General features: G+C 34.2%; 1 protein-coding gene and 1 long non-coding RNA gene across 2 annotated transcripts in view; one reads left to right on the top strand and one right to left on the bottom strand.

The window, feature by feature from the left end:
- MESR6 (misexpression suppressor of ras 6) overlaps positions 1-23,457 on the top strand; it is a 697,505-nt gene that overhangs the window by 668,903 nt on the left and 5,145 nt on the right. The gene's annotated exons all lie outside the window — the stretch shown is intronic.
- The window catches only part of LOC147910106 (uncharacterized), a 30,918-nt gene that overhangs the window by 4,996 nt on the left and 2,465 nt on the right, over positions 1-23,457 (bottom strand). The gene's annotated exons all lie outside the window — the stretch shown is intronic.

Raw genomic sequence — 23,457 nt, 5'->3', positions numbered from 1 at the left:
TATTCTTACATTTGTATCAATAAATATATTAATTTGTTAATAAGTTCATAATTTTATATAATTAATGTTAAATTACTTTTCCATTTTTTTCAATATTCCATATAGGGTTTTGCAATCGACTCACTGGGCTAGTATTGATTGCCATAGTTCACTAGCGCAATACTGGCAAACTACTGGCTAAGTACTGGATAATAACTTGGACCCAGTACTGATAGATGGTACTTGCCCAGTTATTTCAACCAGCTATTGAACCAGTGATGATCCAGTACTGGCTGACAGAACTTTGGTTGTCATTTAACAGCCAATCTTTTACCATTGACGGTCCAATACTGATTAACAGACCGTCAGTTGTACAATTGTAGGCTAAGCTTGGTTTCGTTGTAACTGCTGGTGATCCTATATGAGATTTTTTACAAAACGGAGGGGAACATATACTTAGATCATATTGGATATATGTATTCAATATAACATCTAAATGCTACTTTTTTCGCAAAATCTTCACTGCACTTATAAATTAATACTTGTAAGTATCTTATATTTTTTTAACTATCCGAAATGTTTTTTCTTTTGAATCTATCAATCTATCAATTTTCGATTTAGGATTCAACAAAAAATTAAAAAATATCGTAAAGTTTAAGTAGATCATACAAAATTCGGTTACTTTACATAATATAAAAAAACTAAATTTTAAGTTAAATTTCATTCAAATAAATTTTATTTTTTATAACTTTACTTTAAAATTTATTAAAACTTATTCTATATTATTTAATTAATAAATAAAAAATTCAATTAGTATTCAATTCGTATCAATGACTGTACATGTAATATTTATAATTTTAAAAAAATGCAAGTTTTTTTTTTAATATATACTGTCTACATAATAAGAGAGCACGAATCAACTATCATCGTGTTTCACCATGGACTTATCCTGTCGCCAACAAGCAAACATGTCACGAGATATCGAAAAGTCGCGGTGCAAAAGCATGGCGCTGTACGTGCGCAAAACGAAAAGAGATGAATCAGAAAAAGGAACGAGAGAAAGAGAGAGAGAGAGAGAGAGAGAGAGAGGAAGAGAAGAGCCGAGAACGAGATGGAAAACAGGAGGGTTTGGTTGGGTAGTTGGGTACTCGGAAACTCGCGGAGACCCCCTAACGAGCTCTTTTCTTCCCTTCCTATTTATTTCTGTTCCTTATTTAACCAACCCCAACTAGCTACTCTCCGTCCTTCTTCGTTTCTCGTTTCAGCTTCCTCTGGCGAAACACCAAAAGTCCTCTTTCTTCGATGCAGCAGAGGTGAATCCACCCTCGAGCAGGAACCGAGCTCGAGAACTGCTTGAATAAATGGGAGGAGAGAAAGTATGGAGAAGATATATACGCGTTGTAAATATACATGATAAAATGTCAAATATCGTCGCAATTGGACAAAGATCATGATTTGCGAAATTTTAATAGATAGTAGTTTTTAAAATACATGTTGAATTGATTTATTTAATTTGATTTTGATTCGTTTCTTTTTTTCATTGATTTGATTGACGTTTACATTTTTTCAACAAGTACGAATAACAATACAATTTATTAGAACCATATATAAATACACAGTACGAATAACTTTTGTTTACATATATTGATTTTATATGCATGATATAATTAAATATAATTATATGTTTAGGTAAAAGCTGACATTGCATAAAAAAATATTAGCATGCCAATTTTTTTGTTTTTTTTTTTTAGAGTTTATTTCAACTTATTTTATAATAAACTATATCAAACAAAACATATAAAAACATAATTAATAAAGACATAATATTCATAGTTTATTTTGGCCAAATTTGTTGCGTCATCACGTGATCTTTCATAGTTCTACATCTTTTCTCCTCCCAATGTTTATTAGAAAAATACTCGCGAGTCCATAGAATAAACATAAGCCTCTCTCCTTCTCTTTATCTCGTTAATCCTCGTAGGAACTACCACAGTCTATTATTAATGATTTCGCATGCTACTATTCCTTGACGTAGGTGAAATAAAAAATGGCGTCCTCTCGCGACTTTGCCACCCCAGTGTCCCCGCAAGGGGTGGCATGGGGGCAGGGAGGTGCGGTGAGGTGAGACGAGATGGAAGGAACGACGAGGGTGAGACTGCACGAATAAAAATGCCCCGTTTCTGAAGGGTAGGCGGTGGGTGTGGTGGTCGGAATTGGGTAGCGTGTTCCAACGACTTGTGATCTGATCAATAAGCCGGCATAGGGGATTATTTCGCGGCATGACTCCTTTCGTATGTGTGCGTGTTCCATTGCGAATGCGTATTCGTAAAACCATGGCTGTAAATCTACATTAGTGATATATGCAGAAAATTCTTTGCATCGAAAAGCAACAGTCGCAAATAACAAGCTAAACCAGTAGTATAACATGTACACAATGGTGTACAAAAATATTACTAATTATTAAGAAAGAAGGAAAAAAAAAAGCGTATATACTTTTATATATTTTAAAATGTATTCCGTTTACACTTGTGAGAGGAATTAAAAATACTTTTTTTTTTTTAATTTAAAATCTAAAATAATCTAAAATAATTTTAAAAAATCACACATAAATCACTAATGGAATAATGTAATCTATAATAATATGAAATTATGAATGAGATTACGCACTTTCAAAATATTCTTTGAATACTCATGTAAAATGTAAATATTTCTCTCTTTCTGCTCCTAATAACGGAACTGCTCATCCATTTGAGGGACCCCAATATCAATTCGACGCCCTCGCAAGGTGGGAAGAATGTTCTGGTGCGTTTCAATCGCTAGCGATGCGACTGAAAGAACCCTCGTTTTGCATACGGGTACAATCTTGGCATCTTTTTTTTCGGGAAGAGGACTTCGAGAAAATGAGACAACGACGAGCGCGTGCTTACGAAATCCCTCGGAGCGTGAAGCACTCCAAATCCCTCCGTCTTGGTTTGTTTGGACGCGCTTGCGACGAATCTCGCATCCTCCTCCCCTGCATCTTCTTCAACCATCTCTCTTCAACCTCCCAGTTCGTCTTCCTCATCGGTTAGACAAGGAATGACGAACGTCGGGACGATCCGGATGAAGGAAGGGAACTGGCGAACATTATGGGAATTGGATTTAAAAGCACTACACTTCGGCGATGCTGCGAAACGAAAACATTTATCATCCGCGAACGTGCCAGATTGTTTGTGTGTCTCCAGCTTCCGCGCGAATTGCTTCAACCGTCGCCCTCCTGCGAAAATAAACCGAGATCTGGCGAATATTACGGCGATGGGAATTTTCTTATCGTCCCGACGCGCGTTAGCGTTCGGTCAGAATTCCCGTCATTGATCCTATCATCATTGCGAACCAAGCATATTTTCCTAAAGACGCTTTTTCTATGCTTTTACGAAATTTGGATGAATGCTTTGTAAAGCAATGCATTAGTACATAATTAAGATTTTACTATGATTTTATTTTTACAGACATACTTGTATAAAAAATTTTTTTAAAAATTAAAAAATTAATACATTTACTGATTGATATCTTAATATTGTATTTTATTGTTAAAATAAATATATTAATTAAATTGATATTATGCAGAGATTTTTTTTAATTGCCAACTACAAAACGATTTAACTGTAACGAAAATCAAGGTTATATCTATATAGTATAATTTATTACGAATATTGATTAGTTAAATATTAGTTACAATAACCAGACTTGTAACTTTGCTAACTTTTCTTCAGTTTTAAATACTAATAATAGAGAACTGCAAGCGCATTCCTTCACATAATTGACGAGACGACAAGTGAAAAATAAGCATTATTTTGTTCCTTACAGTACAGTCAGCAACTAAAAGGAACGCATATTTTCAATTAGCTTCGGAATACAGCTTGCTGAGCGATTGATTATTATTTGAATCCATAAGAAAAAACTAATCGCTCGGTGAATAGAGATTCCGAAATTCATTTTTAAAAAAGTGTTGCAACTTTTTAATTGCTGACTGTACATAATTAACAAGAAGATAGAGAAAATCCATTCATTGACTGTTTCACATTTGGATCCCATAAGAAAAAAAATGCCCGAAGGACTTCTCAATTAGATGTTTAGATGATTTAATTTAAATCGCTTAAAATAATGTATTATTGCCTTTTATATATATTTCGCATGTATTAATTGCCCTTAGATAGGTATTTATACCGCACATGACTCTTAGTTCGAAACATTAATAATGATCTGATTAAAGATCAAAACGTTGTCTGTTGTTTAAATCTATTTCATTTAAAATTCAGCAATAAATATCTAGCTAGGCTCGTAGCCCTTGATTTATCGATAAAAATTATTTATTGCTTATTTTTAAGTATTTTCTAAACAATACTAAAAAGTGCGTAATAATATATATATATATATATTTTAGTTAGATAGTGTCAACAGTAACGTAATAAAGTCAGAAAAAAAAACAAAACAATTGCAAAAATAAAGATGTAAAGAAAGGTAACCGTTGGTTTCTTGAATGGAGAAAAGTTTGAGAGAGTAGCACGCCGATAATTTAGCAAAAGAAAATATCGTATTGTACTTTGCGCAGGGTCATTATTATATCCAAGCTGGCATTACCCATCAAGATGAGGACGATGAGAAGAGTCGATATAGAAAGAAGAAGACGAAGGAAAGAGAGGAATGAAAAAAGAACGTTCTTTGTGCGATGGACAATAATCGTGAGAGAACAGCCCGTCGACTGTGACTCGTTTCACGTTTCGTTGATCATTCTTCACGACTCCGCGCTTCTTCTCTAGCTTCTGGTTTTACTCTCAAGCTCTCTTGTCTTGAACAGATATACCTTATAAAAAATAATAGCGTTAAAAGAATGACACATTCGGGGTTTAATAACGCGACTTAATTTAGCATGGAATTTCAATCATCTTTAAATCTCTTCGCGTATATCTTCTTTATTTTTATTTCAGACTTATTCGTTATCATTTCTATATTAGATAAACCACAGAAAGCCTGTATATAGTAGTATTTGTCTTTCATAACATCAAAGAGTGCACAAATAATTGAAAAAGCAATTGAATGAAACGAAGAATATACTTGTTTTCATACGCGTTTGATGATTCTTGCGAAGAGAGCTCACGAGAGTTCCGAATAAAATTGATCTCGCCGCAGGTGTTTTATATATCACTAGCGTGCGCTAATACACGTGGTGGCTCGTACATTGCGCATGGAATATTAATGCGAAACCGCAAAGGGATTACGGAGACGAACGAGAGAGGATGGCATCGAAATAAATGTTACGTAGGGAGGGGCGTTCTTATACCCCATCGTTATATTAAAATATAGCAATAAGTAAGGTTCACTCGGCCTCCTCTGACTGCCTTCACCGACGTCAGTTCGCCACCCATAATGCTTGCTACCCTCGCCCTCGTAAATCTCCAGTGAGTGAAAAACGCCCGCTATGTTGCGTGCATGCCACGAAAAAATTACATATCTAGAGAGCACGTCAAATACACCTAAAAATATCCCGAATTGTTAATTTAAGGATAGCAATTTGCACATACAATGTAATTATAAATTTAACTTTTTATATGAACTTTTATGTATCAACTTGGATTATAATAATTTATAAATCTATAATAGTTATAAATGATAAAAAAAATTTTTAATAATTATAATATAGAAAACTTATTCCAGGATTGTTTACTATTGTTAAGTAAAGAATTCTCTCTTTTGAATTGCTTCTCAGGTATCACATATACTCGTCATTGAAAATGAAATACAGTATATAAGAGGTATAGAAATTCGAAGGAGGTTACGGAGAAAATCGAGACGGTTGAATACTACGAGGAAACCTGTTATCTGAGGTCAGGGACTAATTACTTGATTACGTAATTGCCTTCCCACCCCGACAGCAACCCTCCCGCGGTCCGTCGTGGTCGACAAACCCTCGCTGATTCATCCCTAACCGCGTGATTCTAACAATCTTCCCGAAAATAAAAATCGTCCTTCCTTTAACATTAAATTAGTAATCCGAAGGAACTTTTATATTTTTATCATTCTAATTTTATTTTATTTGCTATCCTATAAACTCATTTTATATTATACATATTTTCTTTAAATAGAAATATATTATTAAATAGCATCAATAGTATTTGATGAAATCTTTGTAAAATTGATATAGATTTATACTTAAATCCATTATTCAATAAAACAAAATAATGTTTATCCAAATTTAACAATTAAAAATAGATGGTTAAAAATATTTGTGACCATGTACAAAAACTTATGGAGATTACCAGTTTAGTTTATTGTATAATGCGGATGTGATATTTACAGTAATACCTACATGTGTGCGACATACTTTTAAATACAAATTTAAATATATGCAATTTAATACACGTAAAATAATATTATGGGAGATATCTAAAAATATTTTAAATTGACTGATTTTCAACAGTTAAGTATTTTTCAGTTCTTATATCCAAACTAGCAAACGAATAATTTTCAACAAATTTTTGGATTGTTACGTTACGAAAATCAATACGCGTTTATAAGAAATATTTTAATTTTATTTTTCTTATTTATAAATGAAAAATCATAAGTTAATTTTAATTTTGAGAAATCGAAATAGTTTTGCTACATTTTAAGTTGTAATATCTATGATATAGATATTACATATTACATAAATTTTATATAATGTTTTGATAATTTTCAATGATAATATTCTTCTAATTATAGAGAGAGATTATTGTTTAAATTTACGATTTATACAGAGATTTTACAGAGGGACAAATTAGTAAAAAACGGTTTTACAATCACGCGCATTCAAGGTTCTGTTTCTATAGCTGTCGATAGCCACATAAGCAACTTTCTATGAGATTTGTCGTAGCACCGTAGGAGTCGTAGAGAATGTGCGTGGGCGAGGATTGGCACGAGGATATACCATGGTGGTGTGTTGCTCTATCTGACGACGCTCATGGAGCTCGTTAGCGTTGCCCGTAGCAACACCCTTACTTCACCGACCCGTACTCCCGACCACCAAGCCACCCCTCGCCTTACAAGAGGCGGAATGGGGTGGGGATGCCATGAAAGAAGAAAAAATATCATGTCGGGCGCATGCGTTATCCGTTCGCCGTTCGCCATCGCGTCATGTGTGCACGATTCGCGGCGAGGGTGAGGACGCACAGGGGGAGACAGGGCACAAAGAAAAATTCGGGGGTGTCTGGAGCAGGCAGGAGAGAAAGAGAGAAACAGAGCGAAAAAAAACCGCTCAGGGGTTGAAAGAGGTCTGTATGACTGTTTAACGAGACGCTTTGAACCACGCTGCTCTCGCTTACCGAGATTTAAGAATGTATGTCGTTGAATTGCGCACATTTGGATTAATTAATTACAAATTCTCTCTCTCTCTCTCTCTCTCACTCTTTCCTCCTAAGTTATTTTCTATAAGTTTATGATTTACACGTCTTAAAAATTTCTTTTTAATATTTATATACGTAAATGAACTAAAAGAAAATTTTTATTAGCTTCTGATGTTTCATTTCAGATCATAATAACATTTATGCGATTGACTTATTACTGTATAAAACAAGTACAGTATCATTATATTTGAAATTTGCTTATTAGAGATACATATAACTAAATTCTTACTAATTTACGAATGAAAAATGTCATCTTATATTTAATAACATAATTATTGGAGAATATAACAAAAATGTAGAATATAATAAAAGAAATAGAGAGAGAGAATGATAATAATTCCTTATTCGCAGCTAATGAGTTACTATGGGATTTAATCAAAACTGTTATTTACTATATATCATACAAGTAAGATATAATAAAATAAAAGATTAATAAAAGAACTTTTTTATTTAATAACTATATAGAACTTGAAAGCTATTTTTAAGAAGTTATATTTAAAAGAATAAATTATAATCGTTAAATGAAGGAAATTGATAAAATAATATAGAAAATTAATAGCTTTGAGTTTCTTCTTCATAATTATTTGAAATTATCTTAAGTATATGTAAATTATAATTCTTTTATACGTAAAAATAGAAAACTTTTGTTTTATAATAAAACGTTTCGTTTAAAATTAAAATTAATTTCAGTTAATTTTAGTTAATTTTAATTTTAATTTGAAAAGACGTAAATCTCTGTTTGCACTAATTAAAATAAAGCTCGTAGTAAAGTAATAAATAGACTTTAACATCTCACTTTTTCTCTCACTGCGAGCAAGTTTTTAATTTGCGCTCTGTGTACACTACATTGAAAACATTGTCGCATATCATTTATCATGTGTCTTCCAGCAATAAAATCGAATCAAAATTAAACTTCAAACGGAGGCTGCCAGCGCGTGTGCGACGTCGCGAAAGGAATATTCCTCCGTATGCCTAAATTAAATTTTAACGGCGTCGTATCATCGAGAACGCCTCGTCAAAGCGAAGCAAGTATTTTAACGCAATATATATCGTCATATGCCAATTTTGTACAGCGCAGTGATGCGACAGCAACGCGTACATTGCGGTGATGACGCAAGAGGAGCGAGGGGGCCGGACATTGGAATTAATAACAAAGTAATTCTTTATTGTGCTCAAAGATAGACCGGTGATATTAATAATGGCGTTCGTTGCTCCTATACCATGGGGATTTCATTAAAAAGTGTGCAGATCTTGGAGAGAAAGAGAAAGAATGGTAGGGGTTCGTGAGGAGCGATGCGACTCAGCGAGGAAAAGAGAAAGTGACAGGAAAAAGGTAGAAAGGACAGAGGGGGTGAAAGCAGAGGAGAACGAGAGAAGAGCTGCGTAAGCCCGGGCCAGATCCGCTTAGGGGATGTAATTAAAATCGGAAAAATGTGTTTAATGAATATTCATTTGTGCCTCGATCTGCGATATTAAACGGGCTTGGCTCGCTTCGCATATTGCCATACTGCCCCTCCGCCAGCGGCACGCGGCCGATTAAAGAGAGGTAGCGAGGAGGACCAGAGAGAGAGAGAGAGAGAGAGAGAGAGAGAGGAGGGAAAGGGTGGAGGCGAAGGGGGACAATAGACATAGCGCGGTGTATGGCGATCACAGCGATCGGAAACCAGGCGAACCGGTGTTGCGTGCCTCGCTTTAATTTTATTTCGCCTCTTTTTTACAATATTTCTCCGCATCGGTTTAGAATCTATCGGGCCAGGGAAATATGGCGTGCGGCCGGATGCGTCGCGACGCGATAAAAATTCGTGCGGCTTGAAAAATGACCCAGCTACCATGTCGGAAGATCGAAATCACAACGGGATTCTCCAGTACATTTATCGGCGAAATTGTAACCGAATTATTGGAAATATGGCGCGATTACGGAAAGGTTCATAGGTTCGCCTTTGTCGATTTCGAGATATCCCGGATATGATTATATAGGATATGAAAGTCGCTACTTTACACCTGTAATTTTTTCCAAGTTACGCATTACAAAAAAATTAGAAACGTTCAAGGCACCCATTACGAAAATGTTCGGAATGGATTCCGATCGAAATTATTCAATTTTTTCCCCTAGATTTCTTGTGTTTTCTAAGAAAAACAGATTGATTCTGATCTGGAATTCATTCCAGGGTACCCATGTTTCACAATGGTATCCTGTACATATAAGAACTAATAAATAATACGTTTGCAGAAAAACCATGGCACGAATACGTCGTATTTTAATGAGATTTGCAATTGTGAGAAGTTTAAAACTATTGTAAGATTCATAAATTATACATATTATCCTATAATAGTATCCTAATATGAACGTTGATAAAAAGTACATTAATTGTAAACCATATGAAATCCATTAAATGGTTCTCCATTAATTTTTAATAAGTAGACTATTTGTATCCACAATATTAAAAAAAAAAATAGTTATGCGAATTGATATTATTACGTACCGTGGTCTATGACTAATCTAAAAATTTCAAATCAGCACTTGAGAACCATTTTTATGTTCCGATCTTCGCTTTGGCATCATCGAGACTTTCTGGAACGGTATTCCAGTCTCCTCTCGGATTCCAGCCATATCCTCGATTTTTCTCGCGACAACGAGGTCATGCGAAAGCACCTCACGTAGAAAATCCACCGCTCGCTTGCCTTCACGTGCTACCATCACCGACTAGCCTCCCCCCCCCCCCCCACCCCCGTCCATTCTTCTATCTCCTTTCTACCCTTTTTCCTCGCGACGTTTCATTTCCAGCGAGGACGCGCGATTTCGGGCGCATAAATCGCCCACGAGCCAGGAACAGAAAACACCCGCCCTCTTCTACCTTCCTTCTTGTTCCTCTTTCTCCTCCGGCTCTTCGTCTTCTTCGAGGGTCGCGTCCATTTTTTCCCCGCGCCCCCTTCCTGCGTGTCCCGCTTTCCTCGCCTAGAGGGTACTAGAGTCAGAGGTGGGTGAAAGTTTCGAACGAATTTGCATGTCGCTCTCCTAACGATTTCCTTCTTCGAGGAGAAAACCCAGGCTTCATCTCGTTTATCGATAAAAGAAATGACGTTGAATAACATCTCTTCGTTACCGTACGAGATATATACTTTCAATAATCCCGATTGCAGATTTGTAACGTGATGGATTATTCCCGTTAAATTCCGTAATTTAAATTCTACTATTTGTGTGGATTCGATTGTGGAAATGTCGGCAAAACTTAACAGTTACGGTCAAGAGGTAAAGTCTTAACTAATATGTTGCTTTATAAAATATATCGAAACTCAATTATTTTGCAAATCTACAAAATCGTATTGCAAAATTTATTACCAAGCAGACGGAAAAATTGAAGATATTTTTTTTTTGTTATTTGCTCACTAATATTTACACAGATTTATATAATCTTATCTATTCTATATTTTCTCGCAATTCTAAAATTATACCACGTATTGTTAAAGTAATTAATTTTGTGCTTTATATAATAATATAATTCTTTTACACGTTAAATTCTTTTGATCAATTCTCTCTATTCATTATCTCATCTTCAACGGACAATTTCCTGAAAGCAGCGTCCCGCGCTTCGATTCTAACAAGGAATCGCATCTGCGGCAAAAAATTCCTCGTATCTCGTTGACACGAGACACCGGGACCTCCGCGTGGGTACCATTTTGCCCTCCTTTCTTCCCCTTTCCATCGTTGTCCCACCCGCGCTGGCGCGTCCTCTCTACCCCGTAGACCCCATCGAGGTGCGTTTATCTTCCATACCCTATTGATCCGTAAGTGATGGTGCTCCGGAAGGTGGAGGGTGCCGGTGACGGGGGCGGGTAGATCAGTCCCGAGGACAGGGAAGAGCGAAAGGTGGTTTTCGCAAGGGGGGGGGGGAAACAGGGAGATCGAACTCTCGCGCACGGATCGCACGATTAGGTCGTACTAGCGAAAGAGAGAAAAGGAGAGGAAAAAAAGAAGACGAAGATGCCCTGAAAACCGAGCTCGCGGAATGAAATAATAATATTAAGATGGATAGAGACCCCCAAGTTCGTCGGTACATGGCGACGAAGAGGAAAGATGTGGTCGCGCGAGGCGGAGGAGGAAGACAGGAAGGGAATGGAGGGTAATACGGACCGGCGGCGGCGGTGGCGGCTGACAGTGACGCAAGAAGCTTTTTCATCATTTCCAAACCATCCTAACTTCGCCCTCGGAATAGCTCAAGGCGAATCCATACGCGGTCACCCTCGTCTCGCCCTTCCCGCGACATCCTCTCCGCGTAGGGGATCTCCTTCTTTCTGTATCCAGGTGGATATATCGTACATTATAACTCTACGTATATCGTTCGATATTCAATGTGAACGAGATTCTCAGTAAAATAATTTACGAAGTTTATACTCGGGTATATAACTCACGATTAATTAATTCAATATTCTTTCTAACATTAAAGATACGTTTACGTAAAGATTTCAAAAAAACATGTATAATTCTTCGAATATCAAATGTGAATAGAAAATTGAAACTGTTTCATTGTAACATCATATTTATAATGCTCTTTTAGTCACTAAATATTTATTACATGTCAAAAATTGTAGATTTTAATTATATTCTCCTTGCATAAATAATAATGCTATTATTATTTTAATACGTTTATAAAAAGGAATTAATTAAAAATATACTTTCGATTGCATGTATTGTATTTAATGTATTTAATGTATGTAAATTATATTTAAAATATAAATTTGTACATTCAAATAAAAATAGATATACGTTTTTATATATAACCTTTTAGAGGTTTACTTTAAATTGTAATAATTGTGATAATGCATTAAACAGAAATGATCATTTTCCATCGCGCGCCCATTTTGGAAAGTCTAATTAGCCCTCGTTATTTTCCCTCTTACAAACAGGAATGAGTCACATGGTGCTCATTACTTCCATATATATCTGGGATAGTGCAACCACTGGTATAATAGCACTCATACATTTATAACATTAACAACTGACAAGTCAGATATTAAACATAATATCACCACACATATTAAATTCTAAATATGTGCTTAATTCACATATTTACATGCTAATGTACTTAAGAGAGCTATTGCAATAACAATATGTATCGTATTAGCGTATATACCATCAATAAAATAGTTAGTAATTGACAATTTCTATACTGAAAACTTCCTCAAAAGATATATTTTTACACGATATCAACTTTTGAAATTATCATATAAGATTATTCTGTAAGATATAATAAAGTTCACATTTCTATCAATCTAATAATAATTGTCACGCGTAGTGCAGCACAATATGATATTGATGATTCTTAGCACTTTAACACCTCGTGATTTTCGTGTTGCCCGCTATTTACGGGAGATACCGTAACCATATAATTTGTGAATTAATAGCACGAGATCAGAGCGAGAGAAGGAACGGAAACGCGGCTCGAACACGCGTGCCGAACTGAAAGTACACGAGCAGGTTCGAAAGCGTGAGGCCCCCACTGGTCCGCTTTCCTCCCCTTCGCTACCTCCTCAGGGCCCGGATTCATGCCCAGTTTTTATCGCAACGCTTTGTTCTAGTCCCGCGGTGCGACCCTTACGCATACATCGCATCACAATGTGTCGTTTTTTCTTTTCCCGGGGCCAACTCGCGTAATAGACCCTTTGTGCGACCACCGTTGGGACACGTCTTCTTCAGGACCGTGAGCATGGGATAGATGGTGATGTTCTGAAATTTTTCATCCGTTTATTTATGCGATAACTTGACGTTGTTGATTTATTAAATAGGTATGCGATATAGTATTATATCATATTCTATTGTATTAGTAAGATGTACAATTGTAAATAATTATCAAATTACATTATGTGTAATTTGTAATTATTACATAAAAGTATATAGTGTTACTAAGTGTACAGTATTAAATGTGTAATTATTTTTATAAATTCTTAATCTTGATCGAAGGCTCCAAAGATTAAATCACAAAATAAATATCTAATGTGAGCAAATACATTATACAATTGTATGTAAAATCTATATATTTGAAGAAACAAACTACAGACGTTTCAAACTCTTCGTTTGGGTTCTCCTCAGAATGAAAATAATAAGAATCATTCGTATAATCAAATATAAAATATTTTTATAAAATTTATAATTATTTATAAATTCGAAGAGGTCAAAAACTGAAAATACATTAATGTAAAACAATATTAAAAATTATTTTATTTCTTTTGCTACTTATTTACTATTTAATTGCAATTCTTAATAACGTCTCTTGGTAACAACTACTATAACAATAATAATAATAATAATAATAATTTCAAATATATAATAGACAAGGAGCTAAGAGCGGATTATTAGTTGCTATTATTTAATAATTCTTAAAATAATAATAATAATAATTCCATTAAAAAACACTTATGAAATATGCAAAATATAATATAAAGGTTTTCATATTCTGAAGCACTTTTTTTTATACAATATTAATTTTATTGAGCAGATGTCACTGAAACAACTGAAAATTCGATAAAAACATAAGATAAAATATATGAAAAAATCTAAAAGGAGAATGAGAACTTCCGATGTTGCTCAGATTTTGGCTCGTTTGTTATTTCATTTGCATACTTACTCGCGATCGTGCCTGAGAATTCAAACTGTATACTACGTTTACGAAAGCACGACGGAAGACGAGACCCTGTGAGTAACAATGTCAGGATCCCTCTCCGTTCTTCTTATTTCTTTTTTTGTGACACGTATGCGCATACATGCAAGAATTCTTTCTCGACATACGGGCCCGATAATTCGTGCGAGGTCACGTCGCAACCGGGTCGACAACCGCGAAAAGACATAAAACCTTCCGATCTCTGTGATCCGCGCACAGAATCCAACGTGCACGATCTTAATTCTCTTTAATAAGAGACGGAGATGAGTAATTGCGTGCATTTGCGTACCTTTGCTTGCCTCATGGAAAGGGAAACAGTGAGATATTTAGCATATTAAAGGACAGCCATCCGCCGAGCATCGAATGCTACGAAGCTGTTCTCAGCTGGAAGACGATCTTAAGAATCGAGATTTAAAATGTGAAGAGGAAATTTAACGATTTATTGGAACAGAAACACACATTTTACATTTTTATTAAAAAAATATTCGATAATGTACTTATAAAAATGACTTAAAATATAGATAAAGAAAATCTTTTTTCTTTTTTTTTTTATTACCATTTTGTTTGACAGATAAAAATTATTGATCATATAATTGAGCACGGTATAAAAGATCAGGCAGCGAGCAAGAGCGAATATAAATATCCGGCCAGGACGTCGGAGACAAAATATCGTTTCCGCTGTATCGTGGAAGAAAAGAGACGAAAGGAGCGAAGAACTTCCTCCATCCCTTCCGTCCCGCCAAGTCACGACCATTGCGGAGCACAAGGATAATTGCATTAATTTATTCCCGATCCGCCACAGAAATTCTAGATCCTTCGGGCTAATTACGTTATTAAAGGACTCGACTGCCACCCCATACCATTCCGTAGGATTACAGTTCCCGATAAAATTCCTGGAGGAGCAAAACGCCCGACCTCCCGCCGCGCACAGAATCGCTCCTTGACACTATTAAATCGCGATTTGCACCGGCGAATCACGGCCAGTAGATAGGTTCATGCCGATGGTAAGTAATATTCAAGAGTTTTTTAAAACTGTTATTACGGCCAGCCCCTACCCGCTTGGCTCTCGAATCATAATCGACCGCGCACAGAACGACAAAGGGGAAGTTCGTTAAGCCGTTCGCTCCTCCAGAAACCGCTGATTGTACGCAATTACGAAGCGAATCGCTGATCGAAGAGTCTATACCGTTGCACTAATTGTTAATTTGGAGACGAGGACTTCTATCTACTTTATATTCCGATAGATCAATTAAAACTTTTATCTATTTAGTCGTTCTGTATGATGTCGAGAAAAGCTTGATGATAATTTTCCAAACTTGTTAGACGATTCAAAATTTAAAGAAGAGGTTAATATATACGTTAATTGGTGTGTTAATTTTTTTTTTAATTTTAAAATATATTTCGGAGAAGCCACTTTCTTACAAAAAACCTTTTTGATCTTTAACATTTTTATAATTATTTGTAAATAAAGATCATATTTTATAGACTTTTATATATATTTTATACATATTTCATTGAAATATCCATATGTTTTCACCAAAAATTATTAAATAATTATTCGATAAGTAGGTACTGTGAAAATCCTTTCTTTAGACTAGAGAAAGGATTTTTATTCGGGTAATGAGTAAAGAGAGAAAAAGAATATGATAAATTATTAATAAGAAATCGCATGTATAATATATGTATGATATAACGCGGAGAGAAAAAGGAAAAACTTGGTCGTAATCCGAGCAGTGTTAACAAACACGCGTAGATGAGTGATAAATATCTCTATTAACGAAAACGAATTAATTAGACAGCGTGAGATCTTTTACTTCCTGTTCCAGCTAACGTCGCAAGTTTCTTTTAAGACAGCTGATGCTGATACAGTAGCAGGGTCAAATTTGCATAAGGCCCCATATAGAGAAAGAGAAAAAGAGACTAACTTGATTATTTCACCTTCCCGAGAGCAACGTTGCTCCCCTTGCCCGAGTAATACGCAAGAGCTTTATAATTAGAAGGGGCTGTTTTCATGTAAATCTGTAATGGTAGTTGAAATGTGTCTCACGAATGTATCGGCCGACATATCATGTTCCTTCCGCGTGTAATTCTTAACAAATATTCAGATATGTAATCCATAACACTACACTTTGTCCCCGCGACGACAGAACAATTTAAAAAATTTTTAACGTAAATATTTTATAATAAAAAAAGTTTCGTTTTATTAAAAATTTTTATTTTTTAATGATGTTCCTTTTTAGCAATATGATAAATTATTATATTGATATTTGTTATAATTAATAGTTGATCGTAAATAATAAAATAATTTAAATAATCTTTTTCAATCTTAATAATGCTCATTATTTATTTGCTCATTATTTACTTACGAAATAATGATTATTTCTAACCGCTCAGAAGTTCACGAAAAGCTAGATGAAAAATAAAAGGATATGCAAAAAAAATGACGAGAAAAACGTGCGGAGAAAGGGGCGTAACCTGGGAAGAAGAGCGGATACAGCAGGATCACATCAGGACGAAATGGGCCACCGGAATTTCTAATGAAGTGTGTGAACTTCGACCCGGTTTCGTAACCTAATTAAATTCGGAACACGTATGCAAATTTCCGCGCAGCGTGACGACGTGCTGAAACCGACCCCCATCGTCTTATTCCCTTTCTCTATTTTCCGCTGTTACGCTGCCCCAACGTGTTACAACACCGCCGATTTTGGTTTCGCACGCACTCGCAATTGTGACCGAATTCAACCGTTAATTAATTAGAAGTCTCCGTAGAGAAGGGTGGAATACCGTTACGAGAACGTTCGCGCAAACGAATCAATAATTCACGCAAGAATTAAAACTCTGTTATATAAAGGACCCTTTACATTTACCAGACACCACGATCTCTCGATAGGAATTGTTATTTAAGTACAGTTAAATGTTTGCACCGATAATGGATAAACATTATAAATTTTACCTAACATGAGTCAAGAATGAAGAAAATATAAATATATATAACATAACGATAATATAATACAATTTTATATATATGAATATAAAGATTAAAATTAATGTATTATAGGAATTATGCAATATTTTTTCAATTTACGTATTTTTCTTTTATTTTGTAACAAAATGAGGAATGTTATTTTTAATAAAATTTAGTATGTAAATCGAGTAATTTCTTCAAAATTCGTCCGCAATCACGCAAAATCATATGTCAAACCGATTTCCTTAATTTCTTAACTAGATAACATAAAAAGGATCTCTTTTGTTGCCAGGATACTGTCTATCAGAAGGTATTGTTTGTCGAGATTAATACATTTTCGAGTGAATCTCTCGTGCAAGACAAATCGTAGTAACAAAAAAGATCGACCTGTGCTTGACACGATGTCAATGGTCTTTTCAACTTCTGCCGCGGCACATCGGTGGCAACAGTGCAACCTGCCTATCCCACAATGCAGCTGAATGCATCCAGTATCGACAATACATCCGAACCGTTCGATGGGGATGAATATCTATTGATTGGTAGCATGGGGCGGCCCCTTAGGATCGTTTCTCGATATAGATGTGTACCTGCTACGGCCCCAAACACGTCCCGTTCTACCTGCGAATACGCGCCAAATTATCGTGTTCCGAATGGCACGTGTCACCTGACGTATCCGTCTGACACTAACAGAGCGATGGAAGCTTCCAATATCAGTAATGGGTGTTACTTAATTGGACCAGTAATTTGAATAGCTCCAAACCCCAATCTATGAATCTTCATTATATATACCGTCAGTTTTCAATTATCGCATTAATTCTTATCTCAATTGCAATATATTTATCATATTATATTATATAAAATACATATACAGGATGATAATTAACGATAACATTCTCACATTGGGGTAGAACGGATTAACCTAAGCCAAAAAGTCTTCTATCTTTTCACAAATTTTGCAGTAGTTAACAAGATATTAATTATATTAAAAATTGTCGAATATTGGTTTTCAACAATTTTTTACTCAATTTACAGAAAAACAGTAAGTGACAAAAATTGTTTATTTTCTTTTTATAGAGATTTGAAAATTTTTTCAGAATTCTTTAATACCGTATTTTCTGATGTTAATAAAAATAATTGCTAATAAGAAAATGCAGTACTAAAAAATTGATTTAAAAATTCTGAAAAAATTCTTAGAGTTCTATAAGAAGAAAATAAACAATTTTTGTCTCTTGCTGTTTTTTTATAAAGTTGATAGTACTTGAGTAAAATATTATTAAAAACCAATATTCGATGATTTTTAGTATGTAATCGATATCTTATTAACTATTGTAAAATATTGTAAAATAGTAGAGGATTTTTTGATTCAGTTTAGTGTGCTCTACTTCTATACGAGAGTTTTATCGTTACTTATCAAACACCCTGTATATTAGACACGGAAGTATTAAAATATTTTTTAATTTAAACATATCTCTTATCTAATTGAAGAAATATTTATTCAATACATTGCATTAACACATATAATAATTTTGAATGTAATTCTACTAAATAGACACATTAAAATATGCATAGCTAAATTAATTTAATAAATGATAATTATATTATTTAATCATCTCTTCTTAATTAAATTAAAAACATATTACTTTTTCTTTAATTTTATATTTATAATTAGATTTAATTGAGAATTGTTTATCATATATCACTCGAGATAAAAATACTGATTAGAATAAAATATTTACACTAATTAATATTTTTTGTAATTTATAATGTAATCGAAATATTATTCATTATTACATATTTATCCAAAAGAAAAATTCTGGTATAGATTACTGATACATAATATGCACCTAAAAACATTCTTCACTTCATTATCATCTCAGAGCATATGGTAATAGATAACGGAAATTTCGGGTCACGCATAATAAACGTTTACCTTCGATCATACGCGTGAACGCAGCTGGGTCTATATCCATTATAGATCGGTAATCCGATATCGATGCATTTTCCTAACGCTCGGCAAACATTTTTGTAAAACAAGTTCGGTTAGATCAGGCCAGAGAAAAAAATCGAGCTCGAAGAAGGCAATATCTTTACTATGCAAAATCCCTGGGTAATAACTCTTTCTTCTTCATATAACATTTAACTTCCTTAAAATTTTGTATTCTAAATTTATCGTATTCTAAATTTATCGTGTAAAATATCGTTTAAAAATCTATACAAATAATACATGTAAAAGTAACTACATGAATTATTTTTGTCCAAATAATAATCTCAAACATATCTCGTCGTATACTTATATAAAATAAAAATGTAGAATTTTTGTTATTCAAAGCTATTAAAATCAAAGCTATTAATTAGACTCTTTTCTAGAAAGAAAAGAGCATCCTCGAATTTATTGAAACTGTTTATTTAAAAAATTGGCATTTTTTAGAAATATTATGTTTACTGTTTTATGTCTACTTTTTTGGTAACAACATAGATGTTTTACAATCAAGTATTATAAATACTTTTTCATTATGCAGCTTGTCACTCACAAACTCGATGACTATCTGGTAATCCGTGGCAGTTTAGATAAAACGTTAAAAGCATTTATAATAATGTGTGTGCATATTAAATTCTAGCTATATGCTCCTCGTGATAAGACAACGTGCGGACCCGCGTCTCACGATTCGCTCTAATGAAACCTTAAAACGCATATCAAATGTCGGTCGCCTCGGGGAGATCCCGAAGTGGATCGCGGAGGTAGAGAAAAGGACGAAGGCCCCTCGCATCCGGATACGTTCCTGTCCTGTCGCTCGTACGTCAACCCTCGTTGTTTTTTTGCCGCGCTCTTAATAATTGATCATCTGATTACGATACATTATACCCTCCCTATCCTCCCCACTCTCCCCCCCCCCTTACATTCCTGCTTGAACGTACTGTCGGTGGGCATTATTCTTGCACCGAGAGAAGTGGCATCGGAACAGATAAAGAGAAAGAGAGAGAAAAAGACGGAGAGAAGCAGCAGGCGAGAGAGGGAAACTTTTTCTTTCCGCCGCGCCCGGCGACGGACGGCCATTTGCATATAGGCCCCCTTATCGACAAACACACCGGGGGCGCCCTTCGTAATGAGGGCCCCCTCCCTTCGTTCAACGTTCCTCTTTCCTTTATTTTTTCAACGTGGACCGCCATTGTCCGTTAACTCATTCGTCGGGACAGCGTGGACCAGTAGTATCTCGCTTCCTTCCTCGTTACTCTCGGTCTCTCTTCTTTTCTCTATCTCTTTCTCTTTCTCTTGCTTGCACTCATTGTACGAGGACATAGTAGTTTGTGTTATAAAAAAAAGAAAGAGTGAGAGAGAAAGAGAGAGGAGTGGAAATAACAAAACCGGTCGGTCACACGTCGAAAAATATGAATCGTACAGATAGAGGCGGATGCGTCGGTGCTAGTCTCTCGTGACATCTGCTTCCTGGAATAAGTATAAAAAAAAAGGGTCCAAAGAGATCTCGCGATCGTTTTTACCGCCGTATATAATTGTAGCCATGACAGCATGCGGATAATACCGCTCGATATCGTTTCGCGCGACTATCGTCAGTAATGTAAAGGACGACAAAGAAAATATTTCATATACGTAACAAATCATAATCCACCATATCCTGTTTATTTTTTTTCATTTTAATAAGATCTTGAGAATAAAATACATAATAGCAATACGCAAAAATCCGACGTTTTACGATGAACGACATAGTGTCATAGATAATGTTGAAAAATATCTCAGGAGATTAAAATTTTATAGCAAGTCTGATGCCGCGATGTTTCCCTAAAAGAATGTCAAGAGTAATTATCATTTGTCATAATCTTTCAGTATTAGCATTAAATTTATTAATAGAAATAGGTTTTCTAAATAAATTTCTCTAAATAAATCTCTCAAGAAAATAAACTTAACTTGGAATCAAGTGGGAAGCAAAGCTTCATTATCTATTTATCGCCTTAATTTTATTGCACAAAAATTCTTTTATTCTCAATATAAGATATTTTTTGTAATTAGACTTTTCTGGAGATTTTATCAAGGAATCAATTAAAAAATTAAGTTTGTATAAAAGTTTTTTATCAGAGTTTATATTATATTTATAAATAATTTATTAATAGTTTAATATTTCTTTTTTGCCTACTAACTATGCTTGTTACTTGTTAATATTACTAATTTTTTAAGAAACTAATCCTCAATCATTGAGAAAAAGACTTGTTTTTAATGAACTGGATACCTCGATCTGTTGGATAGCATGATCAGATTCTGTGTCTCTTTAGAGATTTGAGCACCATTGTAAAAAACAGCACACAAACTGTAAATTTTTCATTGACCCATGAAGACTTTATTTTTAAGCATTATATACATTATTGTGTCATTGTATGATATTTAGATATATTATTTGTTATCTACTGAAGGTGGCTAAAAAATATAGCCGAAATAGAATTGTTATATTTAATTGTTATCACATTAAATTATAATAAGATTAAGTAGATTTTACAATTAATATATATTGTCATCATATTGCTGGCAAAAGTATACTTACTTTTGCTATACCTGTAATGTATAATATCTTACAAAAAAATCGAAATTCCACAATTATCTGCGACTTTCAAGCGTCCTAAATAGCAAGCATTAAATTTGAATTATGCGAAGAAAATTACAGGGACGTAAACTTAATGATTTCTCAAATCTTGAGGTTCTTAATGGATCGCGTTAACGATGCGATTTCGCTTCTTATGATTGAATATTCACGAAACACACACGTCATTAAAACATATTCCTGTAATCACTCATCTATAATTATATCTATCAGCGATTGTTAAGCATCATCGATCATGCCTCATCTCATTCATCTCTATTAAAATAAAATTAACTTGGAATCAAGCGGGAAGCAAAGCTTTGTTACCTATCTACTGCTTTAATTTTATTACACACAAATTCTTTTACTCCCAATACAAATATTTTTGTGATTAGACTTTCCTGAAAATTTTACCAAGAAACCAAATCAATTAAAAAGTTATTAATGGTACATTTTAATTATATTGAAACAATATTCACGTAACAGTAAATTGCATGATGAGTGTAGGTACCAAACTTCATTTATTGTACAGTGTTTCATAATGCACGTCAATACTTTAGATAATCTATACAGATAGAGATAAATCTATACACTAAAATAAATAAAAAACGTCATATGAACTACATACTTTAGTTTTCAAGTTATGGACGATTAAAGAAAATATTCAAAGTATTCGCCTCGTGCGTCAACTCACATTACCTACTTCACGTCTTAGCATTGAATCCCCGCACTCGTCCAAAAATACTAGGTATTCTTTGAATAGTCTCAATTCTATTTCGTATTCTTTCTCGCAAATCATCTGCATTATTCACTGACGTTGAATATACAATAGATTTTAAATGGCCAAAAATAAAAATCTAATGTACTAAAATCAGAGAAGATCGTGATAGCCATAGGATGGATCCACCTCGACCTGTCTATCGGTTTGCGAAGGCATTGTTTAGGAGGAATGTTCTCACTTCAAGATAATGAGAAATGAGATGGAACATCATCGTGCCTGAACGGTCATACAAATCATACATCAAATGCATGTCGGCCATTTCGGCATAAGTGTACATTACCATTTTACCACTTTTTGAAGTCGGTTGTTCATCTTTAGATAAACTATGTGGTAATTTACTTGTTGGATAAACAAAAGAGTAAAAGAACATAAGAACATAAGAGAGTAATAAGAGAATAAGACGAAGTAAAGTTTATCGAAAGGAGGAACAATCCAGCCATAGAACAGTATTTAGAACAGTAACTCGCAGACATAAGATACCAACTGCTTGAAATTCTGTCCGATTTATTGATATTGTTTGTAAACATTTAGATACGTCGAGATGTGCTAAAATATACAGTAATTCAGTAACGTGTGTTGACACATAAGGCGAGCATTTCGAACATTTTCTTTAACTTGACGTCTATAACTTGAAAGCTAACGTATATAGAAGTGATATGTTCATATGGGCTTTTTTATATTACTTATTTTAGTGTATAGATTTACTTCGTAAAGTGTATTGAATTTATGAAACATCCTGTATAACATTTCAATACAGATTATGAGTTATTACAGAATATTTCCATTTTACATTTTATTGTAGTCTTTTCGTATATGATTATTAATCAGTTTATGTTTATCAAAAATTGCATTTTTTATTTTATATACATTATTGTTGATATTATATTGACAAAACATATGTAAAATTATTGCTTTTTTCTTTGGCTTATCCTTCCTCGAATCACTGCAAATAGATGTAGGTATCTGATTATTATTAAAAAAATCGTATTACAAATATAATGCAAATATGGTGGATATATTATATTTTTCTCTCTCAACGTGCCTAAACGTTTTATCTAAGTGTACGTCATTC

The sequence above is a fragment of the Acromyrmex echinatior genome, chromosome 3, assembly GCF_024713525.1.
Source record: "Acromyrmex echinatior isolate Ae372 chromosome 3, ASM2471352v2, whole genome shotgun sequence".
Lineage (NCBI taxonomy): Eukaryota > Metazoa > Arthropoda > Insecta > Hymenoptera > Formicidae > Acromyrmex > Acromyrmex echinatior.
The sequence above is the reverse complement of the archived record's forward strand: the minus strand, read 5'-3'. Positions and strand labels throughout refer to the sequence as shown.